Below are 21,312 nucleotides of genomic sequence, written 5' to 3'. Positions count from 1 at the left end.
GTCCTATGTAACACCAGAGATAACACAGTGATAAATCTGAGTACAGATAATGTAGTAGCTGTCACCTGCAGTCCTATGTAACAGCACAGATAACACAGTGATATACCTCTGAGTACAGATAATGTAGATGTCACCTGCAGTCCTATGTAACACCACAGATAACACAGTGATAAATCTGAGTACAGATAATGTAGTAGCTGTCACCTGCAGTCCTATGTAACACCACAGATAACACAGTGATCTCTCTCTGGGTATAGAATAGAAAATGGGGACAGGAGCACAGTATGGGGGACACCCTGCACGACCCCCATAGTAAGAGACCTCCTGCACTGCCTTAACACAAGAAAACAAAACAAACCAATATACTCACCTAATCCTGGCCCCGGTCTTCCTCTCTTCTCTTCTCTCCTCTCTTCTCTCCCGCCTGTCAGCTGCCGCACGGATCCTCCAGCAGGCCCGATGACGTCATCACTGACCTGCTGCAGGATCTGTCTGAGAGAGATGCAGTGAGATCCGCGCAGGGGGAGAGGAGGCTGGCGTCGGCAGCTTACAGGAGATCATCAGTGAGGTCTGTAGGGGAGGGGGAGGAGGCGCCGGCAGCTTGAAGAAGATCTGTGAGGTCTGGAGGGGAGGTGGAGGGGGCGCCAATTACTTGGTCAGGGCAGGAGCTGGGCCTGGAAACGGCCCTGATAAGTGTTCATGGGCAGAGGGGGGCACAGCGTGGCTCATCAGCTTCCCTGAACATGACATGTCTGCAGAGTACGCGACTGCCACTGGGGCCCCCCATGAGTCATGGGCCCCCGGGCAGCCGCCTACTCTGCCCAATGGGAAAGACGGCCCTGAATATGGGGCCCGAGCAGTAAGGGGGGGGGGGCGTGCATTCCCCCTCTTGCAAAGCATGACCTGCCTGCATGGTGGACCATTTACAGCAAACCAGCAGCAGCAGAAAAGCAGATCGCAGCACCTATCACCCACAGCCCCCCCCCCCCACCCAACATACTCACCTTGCCAAGCACAGCGTTCCTTTATTCTCCCAGTCCCTGGTGCATGAGTAACATAGCCTGTGCACTGGGGAGCTAGGGGAATGAAGGAACACCAGGGGACTGTGCCAGAAAAGGTGAGTATATGGGTAGGGGGCGTACAGGATTCATGGGGCCCATCCAGAATTTATGGGGCCCTGTACAGTTTTTTTTTTTTATATAGGGCCCTATTGAATCCTAGCTGCGACCCTGCCTATTATAAACTTGTCCTATGACTACAGGTGGTGAGGGACAACACAAAGAAACTGAGTATGCACTGGTGGTGGTAAATATGTATGAGAAGTATGATTCACAGGGGCAGGACAACAACATTAAGCAGGAGTATGATCCACTGGTGGTGGACGACACTAGACAACACTAAGGAGGAGAATGATCCACTGGGAGAGGATAACATTGAACAGGAGTATGATCCACTGGTGGCTGACGACACTAGACAACACTAAGGAGGAGAATGATCCACTGGAGGACACCACTGAGGAGGAGTATGATCCACTGATGATGGACAACACTGAAGAGGAGTATAATCCACTGGTGACGGACAACACAGAAAAGTAGTATGATCCACTGACGGAGGACAACACTGAGGAGGAGTATGATCCATTGAAGAAGGACAACTCTAAGGAAGGGTATGCTCCACTCAGGAGGAGTATAATCCACTGGTGGTGGACAACACTGAGGAGTATGCTCCACTAGTGAAGGACAACACAGAGGGGGAGTATGATCCACTAGTGGAGGTCAACACGGAGGGGTAGTATGATCCACTGGTGAAGGACAACACTGAGGAAGGGAAGGCTCCACTGGTGGAGGACAACACTGGAGTATGATCCACTGCTGAAGGAAAATGCAGATGGGTGGAAATGGAACAAGTACAAGTTCATTGTATATGCACTTTCATTGGACAAAGAAGTTCACCCCAGCTTTTTCTTGCACTCAATATAGAGTCCATGCAATTTAGTGCAAAGCAATGCAATCTAGATAGATGGTGTGTTCTATATGGTGAATAGGGGAAGCCTTGATGGTGGGCATTGATTACATTGCTCTCCATGATAAGCGAGATGATAAAATCAAGAACATCTATAGCAGGTAAGAGATTAAGTTACTATGGATAACATAAGTTTTCCCTGCTTCTCCTCCACTTACTTTCAACATCTCCTCGAGTTCCTCTGCATCTTCCTGGCAGCTGGCATAGCCCTGCAGTCTTGTGTAATTGTACACGGTATGTTTGGTTGTACTTCTGGGAGGAAAACATAATGAGCGACCACAAAAGTAATTAGAATAGGGCAGTGATTTTCTAGGAATCTAGCCTTTCCTGGGAATTTGTGCCTCCATATAGGATGCTTGGATAAAATGGATGCCAGTTATAATTATCGTTTGTTGATATTAGATAATTGTTAGACTGTAACTATATAAATAAGAAGTGTCGCAGTGAGCGTTCTGCCGTCCCATCATATTCAATTAAAGATGCAGCCATGATATGTAGACTTTTTTGCTATAGAGATCACTGTATCGAGATCCTCTGTATGTTGAGTGTGTAAAACTATTCATGATGGACACAGAGCCTGAGATCAATGGGGTTGATTTTCAAACTTGAATGCAAATGCAGACATGGATGTATGAAAGGGGAATTATGGCATATAAACAGCATATTTTATAACTGTCTTATAGAGGGCGAGTCAAAAGTCTCAGTATACCCTTCTATTTCAGAAACTAAAGGAAAACAACATATCTGATTACCCCAGGAAATAATGGGTGAGGAGTAGTGATGAGCGAACTTGTCGAATGTTTGAGTTTGCCCAAACTCAAATGCTCAGTATTTGATTCCCGGTCGCTGGAGAAGTTTGAAAAGGTTGTACAGTATTTATGGTTTCCAGGCAGCCCTAGGGCTGCATTGAACTTCTCCAGCCACCGGGAGTCAAATGTCGCATTTGGGTTTGGCTGAACCTGAAAATACTGCAAGTTTACTCATCACTAATGAGGAGGCCTATCTTCTAGGCTATGTCCAGAAACATGGCTACCATCTTGAAAACCATTATATTGGATCAAGGGCAAGTTTTTCAATGGGAAGGTGGTCATGTAGCATATTAAATAAGATCAAAATTGTCTCAGAAATCAATTACTGCAATCAGATTTGCAATATATTGTGTCGTTCAAAAGTTAAAACGCTATTAAAAAGTTATGATGGTTGGAGCCAGGCTCCATATTCAGCACCATGGACAGCTCTGCATCTTTACGGTCTATACCAAAGTCTATAAACCCCATTAAAGACATTGCTGTGGGTTCCCTACCCTAGTCCTATTGAGTGCAACATCCAGGTATATAGTAAATAATGCAAGAATATTTGGCTACTTCGGTAACTACTTGGCAGGTACCAACAGCTAGCTTACTAGTTGGGACAGGGGTTGGGAGGTTTCTATTATTTACTTTAAATCAAATAGTGGAATGCACATGCTATGGTATGGTGTAACCTATAAATACACCTTAAGGCTGGGTTCACACACAGTATATTTCAGGCTGTATTTGTGAGGCTGTATAGCAACCAAAACCAGGAGTGGATTGAAAACACAGAAAGGATCTGTTCACATAATGTTGTAATTGAGTGGATGGCCGCCATTTAATGGCAAATTTTTGCTGTTATTTTAAAACAACGGCTGTTATATTGAAATAATGGCAGTTATTTACCGTTATATGACGGCCATCCACTCAATTTCAACATTGTGTGAACAGAGCCTTTCTGTGTTTTCAATCCACTCCTGGTTTTGGTTGCTATGAGGACCTGACTTGAGGACCAAATACAGCCTGAAATATACTGTGTGTGAACCCAGCCTTATAAATGTCTGCAATGGGAATACCCTTTTAGGAACTACTTAGGTCACTGGTAATACAATGGTGCTTGAAAGTTGGGGAACCCTTCAGAATTTTCTACATTTTGTAAAGTTCTAAAAGTAGATAAAGAGAAACAAATGAAAGAATTTAGTCAAAATATAAGGCTGTGTTCTGAAACGCAGCCGAAACTATGCCACCATTTCTTAAGCAATAGCTGAAAATCATGACAAAATCACATGCGATATGGTTAAAACAAAATGGGGCGTGTTTTCTGCCACGATCGAAACACATTTGGAACGCAAACGTATTACGGAAAACAATCCAATATCAAATATCTGTGAGTGGCAAAAGTGTATGAATCCATAGGACTACCAGGTAACATGAAGAAGAAACTATAAGTCATATTAGCTATTTGTGAGTGTCTGATCCTCACATTAGCTAATGTTACTGTTCATGAGTTTATCTTCAGAAGAACATAAAACTACAAATGGCAGGTCCCTGCTTTCCAAAAAGAACATTGCTGCCCATCTGCAGTTTGTTAATTAATTGGACTTAATTCCTGGATAGTTCAGTGGATTTGTGGTTGGCTGAAGGATAGATATCAGAAGGTTGTTGTTAATGGTGTATATTCCGAGCAGAGACTGGTTACAATCGGTGTGCCACAAGGGTCTGTTCTGGGTCCTATTCTTTTTAATATGTTTGTAAGTGACATAGGAGAAGGGTTGGTAGGTAAAGTTTGTCTGTTTGCTGACGACACAAAAGTGTGCAATAGGGTTGATATTCCTGGAGGTGTCAGTAATATGGAAAATGATTTAGCTTTGCTAGATAAGTGGTCCAAACAGTGGAAATTTAAGTTCAACGTTTCCAAATGTAAAATAAGTCACTTGGGGAGGAGGAATCCTCTATCTGAGTATCACATCGGCAGTACTGTGTTGAAAAAGACTTCAGAAGAGAAGGATTTAGGGGTAGTGATTTCTGACAGCCATAAAATGAGTCACCAGTGCAACCAGGCGGTGGGGAAAGCAAATCGTATGCTGGGGTGTATAGCTAGAGGTATAACCAGTAGGAAGAGAGAGATTGTGATCCCGCTGTATAGAGCTCTGGTGAGACCACATCTGGAATACTGTGCCCAGTTCTGGAGGCCTCACCTAAAAAAGGACATTGATAAAATAGAACGGGTCCAAAGACGGGCTACAAAAATGGTGGAGGGTGTGAGGCATAAACCATATCAGGAAAGACTTAAGGATTTGAATCTGTATAGTCTGGAGGAAAGACGGGAAAGGGGGGACATGATTGAAACCTTTAAGTATGTTACAGGACTAAATAAGGTTGAAGAGGGGAGTGTTTTTAGTAAAAAACTAAGCTCAAGAACAAAAGGACACAATGAGAGGTTAGTTGGGGGAAAGATCAGAAGCAATGTGAGAAAATATTATTTTACTGAAAGAGTAGTAGATACCTGGAACAAACTTCCAGCAGAGGTGGTTGGTAAATCTACAATAACAGAATTTAAACACGCCTGGGATAAACATACATCTATCCTAAGATAATAAGAAGGGAAATACTAAAAGGGCAGACTAGATGGACCCAGTGGTCTTTTTCTGCCGACAATCTTCTATGTTTCTATGTTTCTATTACTCTCTTTTTTCCCTGCATATTCAGATGTGTCTACAGATTTCACTAGATGCAGTAGGGTCTGGGATTATCTTCTTCTGCATGTATAATTTGCTTTCGTTGTGAAGCTTCCTTGAAGAATTACCTGTGATCATGATTAAAACCTTGCCAAGGATACAATGTAAGTTGTGTATGGGATTACAGGAAAGTCTGTGTGTGCGTCAGAGCTTTTTTGATGGTCCGTCTATCTCCACCTGCTGTTCATATGAATCTGCAGGGCAAAGTGAATTTGTCTTAGATGAAATGTCTGCGTCTGTCTCCTAATTTCACCTAACGCTCCGCCATACACATTCCCATCATGGGTACCAGCTAATAAACTGCTCAAATTATTAAAAAGCCCTTAGCGCCCATGCCACTATTTCCAGCAAGATTACGATAATGTCTCCCCCTGTATACACCCCCCCCCCCATCACCACCACCACACCGGACATTAAAGATGACAGAACCACAAAGGGGGATAGAATATATGTGCTGTATATGTGCAGGATGAAACGCCAGAGAGATAAATAGTATGTGAAGAAATAACAGGGGTAAGGGAGAAAATAACAGATGGATGGAGAGGGGAAAAAGTAATTGAAAGAGCAAAAAATTATATAAGGAAAGTGAAAAATTACAGTGTGAGAGAACATCAGCACACAGGAGACTGGAAATAACTGGATAAGGGAATCAGCCAGAGGAAGACGTGGGGGAACATCCAGGAGAGAAGATGGGGAGGGGGAGAAGGCAAGGAGAAGCCGGCGGAGGGAGAGGATATGAAGGAGCAGGGTTAAAAGCAAAGGGAGGATGGAAATGTGCAGGGCCATGATAGGATGAGGAATCATAAGGGAAGGTTAATAAGGAGCTGCTGCTAGTAATGCAGTACATAGGTTCAAGGGCAAGACAGCTACATGGTGACCACTGGGGCACTGGACGGAAAAAGATTACAATACAGCATCTGCACTTTTGTATAAGGGAATGTGTGAGCAAAGTGCTGTGCATGTGTATGTACAGTACACTGACTAGGTAAGCTGAGTAATTCCTAAATGGCGTCAACTTCATGTTCTCACCTAAGACTGAAGACCAGGTTTGCAGAACAAAGTTTTGTTGTAACAGGTGAAAATATCAAATGCACTGCAGGCTGCATTCATGGTCAGTATTCAGTTAGTACTGTGGTCAGTATTATTAGCATGGCTTCTTGCCTTGTTGTGCTTCTGGTTAGCTTCTTTAGCTTAAAGAGGATGTACCACCAGGTACATCCTCTTTAAGCTGAACCCACGGATCGAATGGTGCCGTCACGGGGAAGCCGATGCCGCTGTCCATTCATTCTAAGGGAGCCGCGTCATACAGGGGAGGGAATTCCCTCCCACTGGGGGCGGGCCGGCCTACCTCCAGTGCTTGAGCACCCGCCGGTTCCAGGGCATAGAACGGCGCCGTGCACAGGAACCGGGCCGCGGTACAAAAAACGGACCGCGGCACCGACTTCCCTGTGACGGCGCTGTTCGATCCGTTGGTTCAAGAGGACGTACTTGGTGGTACATCCTCTTTAAAGCCAGTTCTGAGTAACAACATGTAGCCCCTATCTCAACTATGTCCAGCTGTTACAATGAATGAGCAGTGGTGCATGTGCGCTTCGTTCAAATCAAAGACTTGGGCCCTGTTCTTGAGAGCTCAGGGGTCCACGTGGTCAGACCCCCACAATCTTACACTTGGTTGGTCTACACATAGACTAGATAGTAGGCTTGACAGTGTAAGAATACCAGTGAGCCACTGTGAGATATCTTCTGCAGTTTTAGATTCTCTCCCTAGGAATTAGACATATTTAGTAAATCTGGGCATTGTAGATCTCTAGGTTACCTCTACTGAAAATCATCTTATCGCTATATATGTGGCATTTATCTTATATCTTATAATCCAGACTCCCCCAAAGTCTTAAGCCTCTAACCCCAAGGAAAAGGCAATCATCCAGCCATGGTTTCCTTGAGGTTTCCTCCACTGGGGACTTTTTCCTCTCCTGAGTGATGGAGGATGACTCCTTATGAGTTGGGGTTTAACTTGGTTTAGCACAATTTTCATACTTTTTGCTTCTTGGATTCTAGTTCAAAGTTTTAGTTCTAAGTTATACATTCATGGCATTGAATTGAGTGTGCAAAAATGTGTAAATAGAACTTAAAAAAAAACAAAAAACATTTTATCTCTGTCACAGCTTTGAGCTATGTTCACACTACGTGAGAGACTCGCCATTCCGTGATGATCTTTCCGGCCGCAGGATTCTGATGCGGGGGCATCAGCGGGCGCCCACATCAGAACTCTCATAGCACACCGTGTAGCAAGCGGCCAGAGCCACTTGCTTCCTTGTGTAAACTGACAGGTCTTTCTGCGGCCGCAATTCACTGAATTGCGGCTGCAGAAAACTGACATGTCAGTTCTATGCGGCGCCGTATAGGATCCCGGCCGGAGCGTAAACTCTGTGTATACGCTCCAGCCAGGATCCCATAGTAGTAAAGGCAATGTTCCACACTGTACAAAGTACGACCGTTGTTGCCGATGGCAACAATGGCCGTACTTTTGCATAGTGTGAACATAGCCTTGGTTTGACTGTTCAAAAGTCAGGTGAAGGTTGCCAGCCTTAAGGATGTCATAATAGTAACCTTTCCAGGGACGGGCATGGTGGTACAGGAGTAAGGATCTTCAGTAGGGTCGTTGGTGCCCTTAAAGTGTACTGACTCTGCTAAAATGGAAAGCCAGGAAGTGCCGCCCCCTTTAATTTCTGTCTGTCCGGGTGCTGTGAGTTAAACAGCTGGGGATCTCTCAGTATTTGTGAATCCCAGTGGCCTAGCACTTCAAATGACTATTGTGATTATTTTAGCCCTGTGATATAAATAACACCATTTTAACACCACAAAGGTGCGTTTTGTGCATTAATTTCATATTCTGTGTTAGACTTGTTTCAAGGGGAAGCATTCATATCTATCTAGCCCTGGACTAGCACCGTGTGTCATCACACTACCAATCAGATATTGATGGATAATCCATTACAAGTGGTCATCAGCCGCAGAGTCCGGAAAACCCCCTTTAGCAGTTCCTGGTGCTACTTAGAATATGTGAATATGTGAATTTGTGGTATTTGGGGATTTTCTTCCCTTGACTAACAAAATATCTGTGGCTTTGTCTTTTCATCCTGTAGAGCAGCTAGCATTTTAGGTAGGAAGCAAAATTCACTAGTAACTACTGTGTCTTACAGTATGTAAAATATTCCATACAAGAAAAACTGTATCCTGCGCTCAAAGGATCTTCAGATGACATAAATGGGTTGTTAATAAACTAACTTCTAATGGGGGATAGGCGCCCGTGTCTGATTCCCGTCCAGGTAGGTATGTCACAAATTTATGTTCAACATCAAGGCAGAGTCGTCACTCAAATGAAAGAAGTTTAATGGCAACGCGTTTCGTGTCAAGGCTTGATAGGTGGTTGTTATACCACTGAAACCTGTTGTCATAAAACTTCTTCCATTTGAGTGATGACTCTGCCTTAATGTTAGGTGTAAATTCTGGACATACTTACCTGGAGGAGGATCAGACACAGGCATCTATCCCCCAATTAGAAGTAAGTCCAATGGAAACCCATTTATCTTATCTGAGGATACAGTTTTTCATGCATTGATTATGTCCATGTTCAATGTTGGATCCCTGCATCCGGGTTTTTTACTTCGCGCCGTCCACTAGTGGAAGTCTATAAAAACGAGGCATCCCTGTACCCTATTGTGATGTTTACTTGGCATGGAGTGGTGTGGGTGTTATTAAATCTCCCTATCACTGGGTGAGTTCACATATTATTTTTAGTTGGATGAGCGCTGCCCTTCATTCCTTTTCTTTTCTCATACAGTATATAGTCACAAATGCAAACACGAGACAATGAAGCTTGCAAACTGCAGCCCATATCTCAGCATCTTGGCCACTATGTAATCATGAATTTAAAATCTGGGTTAAGATGGATTCATCCTACAGTACTACTTAATATATTTCTGTGTTCGATTCATGATGCTACCACCAGGCATGATGTCGGGACTTCAGACAATCCCCATGAGTGTGCCTATGCATATGGCTGTCTATTTTGCTTCTGCATGTCCTTCCGCATTTGTCCCATTTTGCTGTAACCCTTTGGAGTCTATTTGAGGCCGTGAGTATTTGTGTGTCTCTCTCTCTACAGTATGTTAGGTGCTCTGTCAGTCTGATAAGGGCTAATGAAATTTCAGGCTGGCTGATTAGATCAGTACACTCGCTGCTGGGAATGGATTCGCAGGATTAGAGGTTTCTGCTGGCAGAGTGAAGGAGTTGGGGAGGGTACTGGGGGAGATAGCTAGGTGTACGTAAGACGTACAGAAAAAGGTCCTATGTGTACAATGCATTATATATAGGGCTAGGAAGGCTGTAAAATGTCACACAACTATGGCAAGTCATGGTATTTATTATATTGTAGCAACATTAGGTCCCACTCCATAACTGTAGGGGCTGTGTTACTTAGGAAACTCTTAAATCGGTAAATTTACCTAGTTCATAACAGCTATTGCAGTGTCCTGGTATGGGTGTACACTAAGTCTTATGCCACCTGGCAAAAGATAACTCTGTCAGGTGTCTGGGATGATGGGTGCCTTTTTCACTGTCACCACTTGGTGTCTCACTCTCCCCTATCTGTTTGACAAAGCACTGTTGAAAGCTAAGGGTTAACTACTGTGTTTCACTGTTTTACCAATCACTGGTGCAGGTACCTCACACACAAACCACCAACTATACTTCTTCCGTCTCTTTTCTCCTACACTGTCCCCACCAATAGGTTACACCTAGCCGACAAAAGTCTACAAAAGGTCAAGAGACTTATCCCCTGTAGGACAAAGAGCTAAATCTGACGTATTCTACTGATCTTTGCTCGACTACCTTAGGAAGCCTCGAGGAGTTAGCTTCACCCAGTTGTTCAGGTTTAGGACTCGGGCTACCATACCCTGCAGTTGCTGAGCTGGTTTGGCAGAAGGCGGTCTTCCCCCTACTTTGCTTCTAACCGTGAGTATGAGGATTCTCTATAGTACACTCAGTCCGGTTGGGTTTCGAAACATGTTGTGCCACTGGCATAATTCTTTTAATAAATTTTATGATATTTTATATCACTATTACCTCTTGGATCTTCGCCTGTTTTACCCACCTTGGAGAGGAGGAGGATACTGACTGTCTTTAATCCCTGTGGGGATTAGTCAGGAGTGTCTGTGGTTCATTCACATGGTATGAGTAAGAGTTGTGCCTTACACCAGCACAACCTACTCAGGTGAGAGTTCTACGTGTTTTCTTTCACCACTTCAGCCCTGTCTGAATTACGCTATGGAGCCCTGTCTTATATTTTGTTTCTGTGACAATGGGGGGTGACTGACCACCTCTTTAACCCTTCAGCTATGACTGTAACATGTAAAGTAATAATCTGTCTATTTGGATTTATCTGTATTATATGACAGTCCCATGGAAAGACGCATAATAAAAGTCGTGACAAACTTAATCTTGTATATAATACAGCCAGCAGCAATGTTCTGTTACAATGTAAGGTCCCTTTGTCTGGAAATTAGGGTCTATCTCATATATCAAAGTCCTGGGCTGCCTTATATAGAATATGATGGTTCCCTGGAGTCCACATTTGGTATTGAACCAACACAAGACTATTGACCACAACTGATTCAGCTTCTTTGCTAGGACTAGGTGGGGACGCCATGCATTAGTGCTTTATAAGCAAGCTGTGTGCTGCCTGGATTTGCATAAATTCCAGACTGCAGGCTGGCGAAAGTATCCGGCACACAGATAGGACAGACTGAGCAGCCAGGGACAATCTAATTGTATTTCCTTAAACTGTCATTAAAACATTTATAATTAAGAGAAAGTGGGAGAAGGAAAGGGCTGGGAATTAATCATTCATGTCGCCATCAACTTCAATAATTTGCTCTCTGCATCACAGCAGTGAGGTGAACATGGAGTCACTGTCTTCATGGTAATGCTGGAAACTCCTTTTCTGAAATATGGATCTGTGTTGCCGATTATTTTCCATGTCTGACCACATTTACTGTCATCAGCTGTGATGCAGGCAGCGCAACACTGAGATCTCTGACCATGAAACATACAATGAGGATCTACACCTATAGGCTATGTTCACACTCAGTATATTTCAGGCAGTATTTGGTCCTCAAGTCAGGTCCGCATAGCAACCAAAACCAGGAGTGGATTGAAAACACAGAAAGGATCTGTTCACACAATGTTGAAATTGAGTGGATGGCCGCCATATAACAGTAAATAACTGCCATTATTTCAATATAACGGCCGTTGTTTTAAAATAACAGCAAATATTTGCCATTAAATGGCGGCCATCCACTCAATTTCAACATTGTGTGAACAGAGCCTTTCTGTGTTTTCAATCCACTTCTGGTTTTGGTTGCAATATGAGGACCACAATACTGACTGAAATATATGTATATGTGATGTCGCGAATAGACATGGTGCTCGGTAACCAACAAGCCATGAGAATGGTAAAGAAAGTTAAATATATGACAAGGTCAATTTCAGACCATGTCCCAATATATTTGGAGATTAGTACAGGGGGAGAGAGTGGAGTAATGCCATGGCGGGTCAATCCATATTGGTTCCAGATCTTGGGAAATGAGGAAAGTATAGGGAAACAGCTCCAGGAGATGATAGACTGTAATTGGGGATCAGCTAGAGATGTGATAGTGTGGGATACAATAAAAGCTTTCCTGAGGGGCATACTAAAGAAAGCTATAAACAAAAAGAGATATGAGTTTAAAATAGAGGAAAAAGAATTAGCAGGCAAAGTAGAAGAACTAGAAGCGAAGTATGTGGCAACTCCAGGAGAAGAGACGAAAGTGCAATGGGAAAGGGCCCAAAAGGAATATGCAGATATGTTAGAAAGAAAGGCAAAAAATAGCTTATTTTTCCTGGGTAAGAAGTGGCATCTAGACAGTGGGAAGCCAAATAGGCAGATAATGGATATAATTAGAAATCAAAAAGAAAAAAGTCAGATTTCTATGATTAAGGAGGGAGGAACAGAAGTTAGGACCCAAGAGGGGGTATTGGCCTGCTTCCTGGGATACTATAATAAGTTATATAGGTCAGAAAGTGTTAAAACACAGGAGGAAATACAAGTATTTTTGGATAAGGTAAACCTTCCAGTATTATCAGAAGAAAAGAGGGAATTATTGGGGGCCCCCCTTTCAGTAGAGGAGTTTAGAAGTGTATTGAGGCAGACTTGTGGAAACTCCTCCCCAGGTGGGGATGGGCTTCCATACAAAGCATATAGGAGGTATGGAGAACAGTTAGTCCCGGCCTTGCATAGGGTGGTGATGTCATCTTTAAAAGAAGGAAGGCTACCGGAGTCTATGAGGGAAGCCAGAATTGTAGTTATACATAAAGAAGGGAAAGATGTAAATAAAGTAGATTCCTATCGGCCAATATCCCTGCTGAATGTAGATGTTAAACTATTTGCAGGGGTATTGGCCAATAGATTAAAAGGGGTTTTAAAAGACCTGGTGCACCCCGATCAGAAGGGATTTGTCCCCGGCTGTCAGATAAAAGAGAGTATTGGCAGGTTATTCCACAACATGCAGGTTGGTACTAGTGGAGGCTCCCACTCTATCCTGTCCCTTGATACCGAGAAGGCCTTTGACAGGGTAGAGTGGGAGTTCCTTTGGGGGGTACTTAGGAAAATGGGCCTGGGTGAAAAATATATAGAGATGGTCCAATTGTTGTATGCGGACCTGCAGGCAGTGGTATTAGTAAACGGACTTATATCAGGGAGATTTACTCTAGAAAGGGGGACTAGACAGGGGTGTCCATTGTCACCGATATTATTTATTTTGGCAATGGAGCCCCTGGCTGCTATGATACGGGAAGACCAAGAGATAAGGGGATTTGGAGTTAAGGGGAAGGAGGATAAAATAAGTCTTTTTGCTGACGATATGCTGTTATTCGTAGAAAACCCGGAAAAATCTATAGATAAATTAATGGATATGATGATAAATTATGGAAGCTTTGCGGGCCTCAAAATTAATTGGGGAAAATCTATGTTAATGCCACTCTCAGGACCATGGTTAGATCACCCGGGCCCTCAACACCTGAAAATCAAAATCTTGGAGAAAGGGGAGGGTTTCAGATATTTGGGGGTACATGTGACAGGGGAGGTGGGAAAGTTTGGAGATAATAACATAGTCCCATTAATGAAATCCCTAAAAGAGAAGGTTGCAATATGGACCAAATTCATCAGGTCTAAAGCTGATAGAATAATGCTAATAAAATTGGTAGTATTACCCAAATTACTATACCTTTTTAATATAAATAGGCTTTCTGTCCTGTACAAATCATTTCCGAGCAGTGCCCTCCTTATCATCATAGACAGGAGTATAGTGACAAGGGACGCCAGTATCTACAGAACACCTGTTGCTCACAACTCAGCCTCTCCCTACCTGTAAAATGACCCATATAAAGGTCACTGAGCCCAGAAATTTTAGAGGGAGATTTATCAAACATGTAAAATGAAACTGGCTCAGTTGCCCCTAGCAACCAATCAGAGTCCACCTTTCATTTTCCAAAGAGTCTGTGAGGAATGAAAGGTGGAATCTGATTGGTTGCTAGGGGCAACTGAGCCAGTTTCACTTTACACCATGTTTGATAAAACTCCCCCTTGGTCATTTATCTGAATAGGACAAATCCTGCCATGGTTCATGGGGCTTGCTGTAAAGCGTATCTCAAAATGCTGTTAAAATGGCATGGCAGATCCCATAATGATGTACAAAACAATTACAGAAAATAGAAACAGATTTGCAAAAGGGAACATGTTCCAGTATCCCTTTAAGGCTGTTTCTACAATGTCTTTTTTACATGAAAAAGTCCATCTTGTAAAATTTTTATGATCATCAAAAGACAGATGTTTTTCATGTTATAAAGACATTGTGGGAACATAGCCTAATGTGGTTCATGTACGACATGTAAGTTTATATACCTGAGCCGAGGAATACAATGCACAGTTATGTATTCATCATGTCCCATGACTTTTTTTTATTTTTATTTCTATATGGTTTTATTCATTAACATGAATCTGTTATAATACTATTACTGTGTGATTGCCTCTTTAAAGGGGTAGTCCGTAGAAAAATCTTTATATCAACTGGTGACAAAAAGTTATAAAGGTTACTTCGATTTAGGTAATTTAAAAATATCAAGCCTTTCAGTACTTATCAGTTGCTGTATGTCCTGCAGGAAGTGGTGTATTCATTCCAGTCTGACACATTGCTCTCTGCTGCCACCTCTGTCCATGTTAGGAACTGTCCAGAGCAGGAGAGGTTTTTTTTAAGGAGATTTGCTACTGCTCTGGACAGTTCCTAACATGGACAGAGGTGTCAGCAGAGAGCACTGTGTCAGCCTGGAAAGAATACATAATTTTCTGCAGGACCTACAGCAGCTGGAAGGCAAGGTTTTTATGAAGAAATAATTTACAAATCTGTATAATCTTATAGAGTTTGAATAGCATTAAAGGGAAACTAGCAGTAGGTTTGTAAATAAGAACCTGCCGGTATAGACCTGTAGTAGTTTTGATTCTGCTTTATTTCTGTGATTGTCTTTGTTTTGTATAGTGGATTTCGGTCTATCCCAGCGAGGGCAGCGTTGCTCAGCAGATAGACGTCTGCCTGTGGTTAGATTCTTAGTATAACGTGAGGAACACATTAAATATTCCAGATATAAATAAAGTGTCTTCATCCTCGGTGACATCAATTGAGCAGGTGTTTGCCCACCTGCCCGCGCTGTAGGATAAATGCGGCCCATCGTCTCCATTAACTGTGCAGATAGGAAAAGCATGATGGATTATGTGACTATCTGCTATGTGCTGCATGACCAAGCACCTGAAATGGTTAAATGCCACTGCAGGCCATCTATTCTTCCACTCCATTGGTGCCGAGGAGGCATTTAATCAGAATTTATTATTGTGATTGGCCATTGCCGCTGATGGGGGCAGAGACATAACATTGATGGAAAATACCATAAATCTTGCTGTTCCTTTTTATTATAAATATTTAATTCTGGATCTCTTGTCGTATGTCATATGTTTATTTTTACCGCCTGGCAGATTCCCTGCCATCTATCAGCTTTTGTGCTTCAGTAATTGACATTTTGTAGAGAAAGCATTTGCAGAATCTCCCTTGCGGGGTTCTAATTGGACCCTATTATGGTGTATACTCACCTCCCCCCTACTCCCTCTGTAGACGCAGGTCATTGAGTGCTCTGTGCCCTTGTGAACTTCTTGGATTTGGACCACAAAATGAAAACCGTGTTTCTCAGGGCATTATTTTCGCCGGTATTGATTATGACAGACGCTTGGCACGGGAAACGCTCCTATTTTAGGAACAGGTTTCATGGTCCTCCGAAGCCAGTATTCTCTGCCTTGTCCAGGAAGGATGCCATCCAAAAAAAACACAAGGACATCTGCAAACATATAATCATATAACACTGCTCCAATATATCTCATATATATTTAACAACAATATCCAAATGTATCTCGTCTACCAGGATTGGATTGAATTAGTTTAATATTAGCAGTTGGCCAATCGTGCCCAGGTACTCACTGCCGGCGGGTCACATTTTCTACTCCACCTCCCAACCATTTGCTTTGGGTTTCCTCCGCTGGTCACTCTATTGCTGGTTCCACAATGGCTGCTGTTCCTAGTCTGCCCTCTAGGGGCTGCATGTGTGCAGGGGCTATAACTTAAAGGGCCAGTGCGTGCCTCTCTATAATGCTTCCACCAATCCTTTTCTGGTTTCACCAATCAACCTTTTACCTGTGTCCGAGCAATATTGTGGTTTTGCCATAGTGAATATGTGTGTTCCTCTTCTGTTATCATATATTCTTGATGTTACATCTACCTGACTCTTGTATACCTCCCCGACTCTCCTATACATGACCTGACCTGTCAACATTGCACTTGTTCCTGCAACTGGCTAGCTGCTATCTGGACATCTCTAGTTCTGCTCTTTCTCTATTGGCAACCGCTAACCGCCACCTAAACATTTCCAGCTCTGCTACATCACCTGCTATTGACTAGCGCCACCTAGAGGATCTGCTTTTTGTTTATTAATCTCGACTTCTTTGTGCCTCCTTAAAGGGGTAGTTCACAAAAAATGTTTTCTTTCAAATCAACTGGTTCCAGAAAGTGCCAGAGATTTGTAATTTACTTCTATTTAAAAATCTCTAGTCTTCCAGTATGTATCAGCTGCTGTATATCCTGCAAGAAATGGTGCATTCTTTCCAGTCTGACAAAGTGTTCTCTGCTGCCCTCTCTGTCCATGACAGGAACTGTTCAGAGCAGTAGCAAATCCCCATAGAAAACCTCTCCTGCGCTCCAGACTACAGAATACACCCCATCCTGCAGGGCATACAGCAGCTGATAAGCACTGGAAGACTTGAGATTTTTTGATAGAAGTAAAATACAAATTTCTGGCACTTCCTGGCACCAGTTACTACCAATTACTACCAAGCTAATTGTCTACTGCACCTGCCTCATCTCTGCCTGCATCCCCAGTGTTTGACACTGGGACTGTCTGGCTGGATAGCCATTACCTTAACCAGGACCACTTTTTGGGTACTGTCATGGTTCCCCCTAGCAGAAGTCCAGCTTTTACATCCTGCAGGGTGATAAAGGGTGAAAACCTAGAGAATACATAGGGGGAGATTTATCAAACATGGTGTAAAGTAAAACTGGCTCAGTTGCCCCTGGCAGCCAATCACATTCCACTTGTCATTCCTCACAGACTCTTTGGAAAATGAAAGGTGGAATCTGATTGGTTGCTAGGGGCAACTAAGACCGTTCTACTTTACACCAGTTTAATAAATCTCCCCTCTGCTCCTAAATTTAGCTCAAAGTCTAACTGGAATGTAGCCCAGTGGGTCCACGCCTGTCGTATCATTACACCCGGGCGGATCATCTAGAGCAAAGGTGTCAAACTCACAGCTGTTTCAAAACTACAATTCTCATCATGCCTGGACAGCCAAAGCGTCTGCCTTTTCTGACCAGGCATGATGGGAGTTGTAGTTTTGTAACACAGGGCCGCAGCTTTGACACCTGTGCTCTTTTGGGTCTAGATTCTGCCACAACAATGATACCCGACATAAAGAACCCAGAGATCAATCCATTTCCGAGTGTCCATGACTGAATGAATACAATTGCTATGTATTTGTTAGTGGGTGGGCCTGCAGAATAATTTATTTATTGAGCCTTATTCATCTCAGTGCAACACAAGACTCAATGTTCTCCATATAAACTAATGATATCCAGAGAGTGTACATCACATAATTCAGCCTACTGTGAAGCCATGCAAAGTAGTATTACATAACCCTAGGCACTGAGTAGTTTCCATAAAGCGGCTGCTGCTGGACGGGGTACTTGTAATTTGTGTAATGAAATGAATAGCGCACACAAACAATCCTCTCTGGGTAATGCGTTTATCTTCTTAAATCAACATCAATCAGTGATCAAATGCATAATAATTCACCAAGTGCTCGCAAATATATGGAGAAAGGCCCGAGGCTGGGATCTGCACCCCCACAGGAGCTACTCTGACGTGGCCATCATCTACAAGGGGGACTGCATGCTTTTTGGAACACTTGCTGCTGTGCCACGTTTCAAGGGCAGTGTCCCCTTTCTGTGCTTCCCACCACCCGTCTCATCAGAGGGCGAGATCATTCACCTATGGAAACATATAGTAGTGAAAATCATAGATTGATACAGTTAAAAATCAATTATGATGATCTTTATTACACCTAGACTGCTGAATAAGTTTAAGGGGGGTGTCTCTAGGAAGAGATGTCTGAAATGTGATGGGGAAGATGCTGATCTTTATCATATGTTGTGGACATGTCCAGTTATCAGCACATACTAGACAAAAGTGGGTAATAGAATTCATGGCTATTTGGGTACGCCCTGGATCTCTCTCCGGATTTGTGTGTTTTAGGCAATATCTTGGAGAATACTAAACATAGAATTATTATGTATTAAGTAGGGATGAGCGAACAGAACCGGTACGAACCAGATTCGTTACGAACTTTGCAAAAGGTTCGGTTCGGTACCGAACCGAACTTTCAAAAGGTTTGTGACGAAGTTCGTTAAAACCGCAACGGCGTCGCAAAACTGTATTGTTTTCACAGAATGGAAGAGGATATAAGGATAAAGAATATAAAGAATATTGAGTGTACAGCAGGGGGAGCATTATTGTTAGTAACTTTATTATTATCCAGTTCCAGAAATATATAGGTCCCCCTGCAGGAAGCTCGATGTATATAATCTCTGTCTACGTAACACATGTCTATATGTCTGCACACATAACAGACTGAACTAATACTGACATCATCTGATCCTAGCATGGACAGATGCAATTAAGACACACACTTACTGGCGCCGTCTGCTGGCATTCAAAATGAAACGCAGCATTGGGGCAAAACGCAAAGAGCCGAGTTCTTCTTGTTAGGCCCCACGCCTCATCAGCTGCCGTCGCTCCCTGATGAATCTGTCCCTCACACTGGACCACCTGGTCTCCACATGTTTGGCTGAAAGCAAAAAACGTACAGACATTAGTAATATATGAGCGTCAGGTGACCATAACTGTAGAGTTTCTTGTTTGACATAGTGGGTAAATAACTTACCAATGATCAACTTCTGTAATCTACTATGCTTGTCCCAACCTGGGTACACAATCCGGGCAACCTCCCTCCATGCGGCACTCCACCTTAGCCGGCTTGTATACCCAGGCGCAGGGCCGTCCCATAGCAGTGGCCGAGCATGGACCTTAATAAAAAGATAAATAAATAATATAAACCTCTTGCAAACAATGCTCGCTTGGTAAGGTACTAGCTAGTCGAGGCTTTTTCCTTGTTAGAGGCAATGTTGCTGACTAAATATGACGTCACTTATGTGGGTGGGTTATGGAGCTTCCCGTGCTGCTAACTCCCTCCCTCCTCCCTCTCCCTCCATGATGTCTGCTGCCGGCCCATATCATATACACAGTACACAACTACTCCCATCATGTGGTCATAGTGTAAGCCTCAAATATTTCAAACATAACGTAATAGTGAATTCGACACCACAATCCGGAGGGGGGATGGGGGACGGTGAGTTAGCTGCACGGGCAGCTCGCTAACACAAACCATAAGTCACACCCTCGTTTCTCAGCAACATGTGATCAAACAAAGAAAATTCCTGGAAGAGATATTACACAAACATAGCGAATCAAACATAATTAGCGGCACATTGGCTACAATTGGAAATACATTGCATTATGTTTCACACAGACACATAGCCTAAGGGTACAAACACACACACCGTATACACAGCCTATTTACTGCTGCGATAAGCAGCAAATACGCAACAAATACGCAGCAAATACGCAGCAGATTAGATCTAAATAACTGAACACAGCATCAAATCTGCTCCACCAAATCTGCTGCAGATCTGCTGAGTATTTGCTGCGTATCTGCTGCGTATACGGTGCGATTTAGAGCTAACCCTTATGGGCAAGCCATAGGAATTACACACATTCGTAGGGACGTGAACTACTATCAGCAATGTATGGTAACCAAAGTAGTCACACAGGGCAATAGGTGGGGGCAAAAATCCATAATAAACATTTAGCTTCGTCATAAATAAAGATCATTCATGACTAACTTGTAATTGATAAATTAGGAAGGAAAGAGCCTTTAACAACACAAATATAAAATGAAGCAATGTAAAGTACCGGGACAGAATGTAAGCATTATTGAGAACAGATATCTGATATATTCGAAGACCAGACCTGTACATTTAATTTTGACACTAACTCTAAAAAATACATCAAGTGACTGTCACACACATCGCTTCTCAGACTCACAATGATAAGCCAAAAAGCGGTAAGCTGTTAGAACTCCACCTATGTCAACATTTCTTAACTCATTAATAGCAAGGCGTTATCAAATACTTACTTGTAAGATTAGTCCATAAACGTCGATGAGTGATTTATCGATAACCATATCTGCCTCCATCGATTTGCCTTCACAGTTCTAAATAAGCTAATTGAGTGAATTGCTTTCACTCTTCAGATGTGAAAATACAGAAAATGGCGAAATAACCTTGGCATATACACACAGGAACAAAAGAATGATACATTTGTTATTTTGTTTCTCAAAACAATCACGTGACCCCCTAGATGCAATTGTATCATGGCCAGTGAACCTGCTTCGTAGGAGTAAGTAGATTTAGTTTGTCAGAACTTTGTAAGCCGAGGAACAAAAATAGAAATATAATCATCACTAGCAGTAGTGGATTATAATAGGGGCGTTTTGGGCGGCAGCCCGGGGCCCTAAGCTCCTGGGGGGCCCATGACCACTCAAAAAGACTTTCAGTGGTGTACTGTCTCCTGGCTACACTTCTGCCATGATTTGCAAAAAATCACTGTTTTTTTATTGCAATTTTGCACAAATCAGGACATCATGACATTATCTATCCTGTACTTTGAAAGCCAGGCTAGAGCTGCCATAGTTACAGTGGGGTGGGGGGGCCCAGGCTTGGTGAACAGCCCGGGGCCTATGGTAAAGTTAATCCGCCCCTGATCACTAGTAGTCTGTTTTTAATTATACTGGCCTGTAATTGATCAACTGCTGCCTCCTCCTCAAGTAGCCTCTCCTCAATAATACTGGACTGGAATCAATCAAGTAATCCTCCTGCTGCTCAACTTGTCTCTTC

This window comes from Dendropsophus ebraccatus, chromosome 13 (assembly GCF_027789765.1).
Source record: "Dendropsophus ebraccatus isolate aDenEbr1 chromosome 13, aDenEbr1.pat, whole genome shotgun sequence".
NCBI lineage: Eukaryota > Metazoa > Chordata > Amphibia > Anura > Hylidae > Dendropsophus > Dendropsophus ebraccatus.
Note: the sequence above shows the minus strand (reverse complement) of the source record.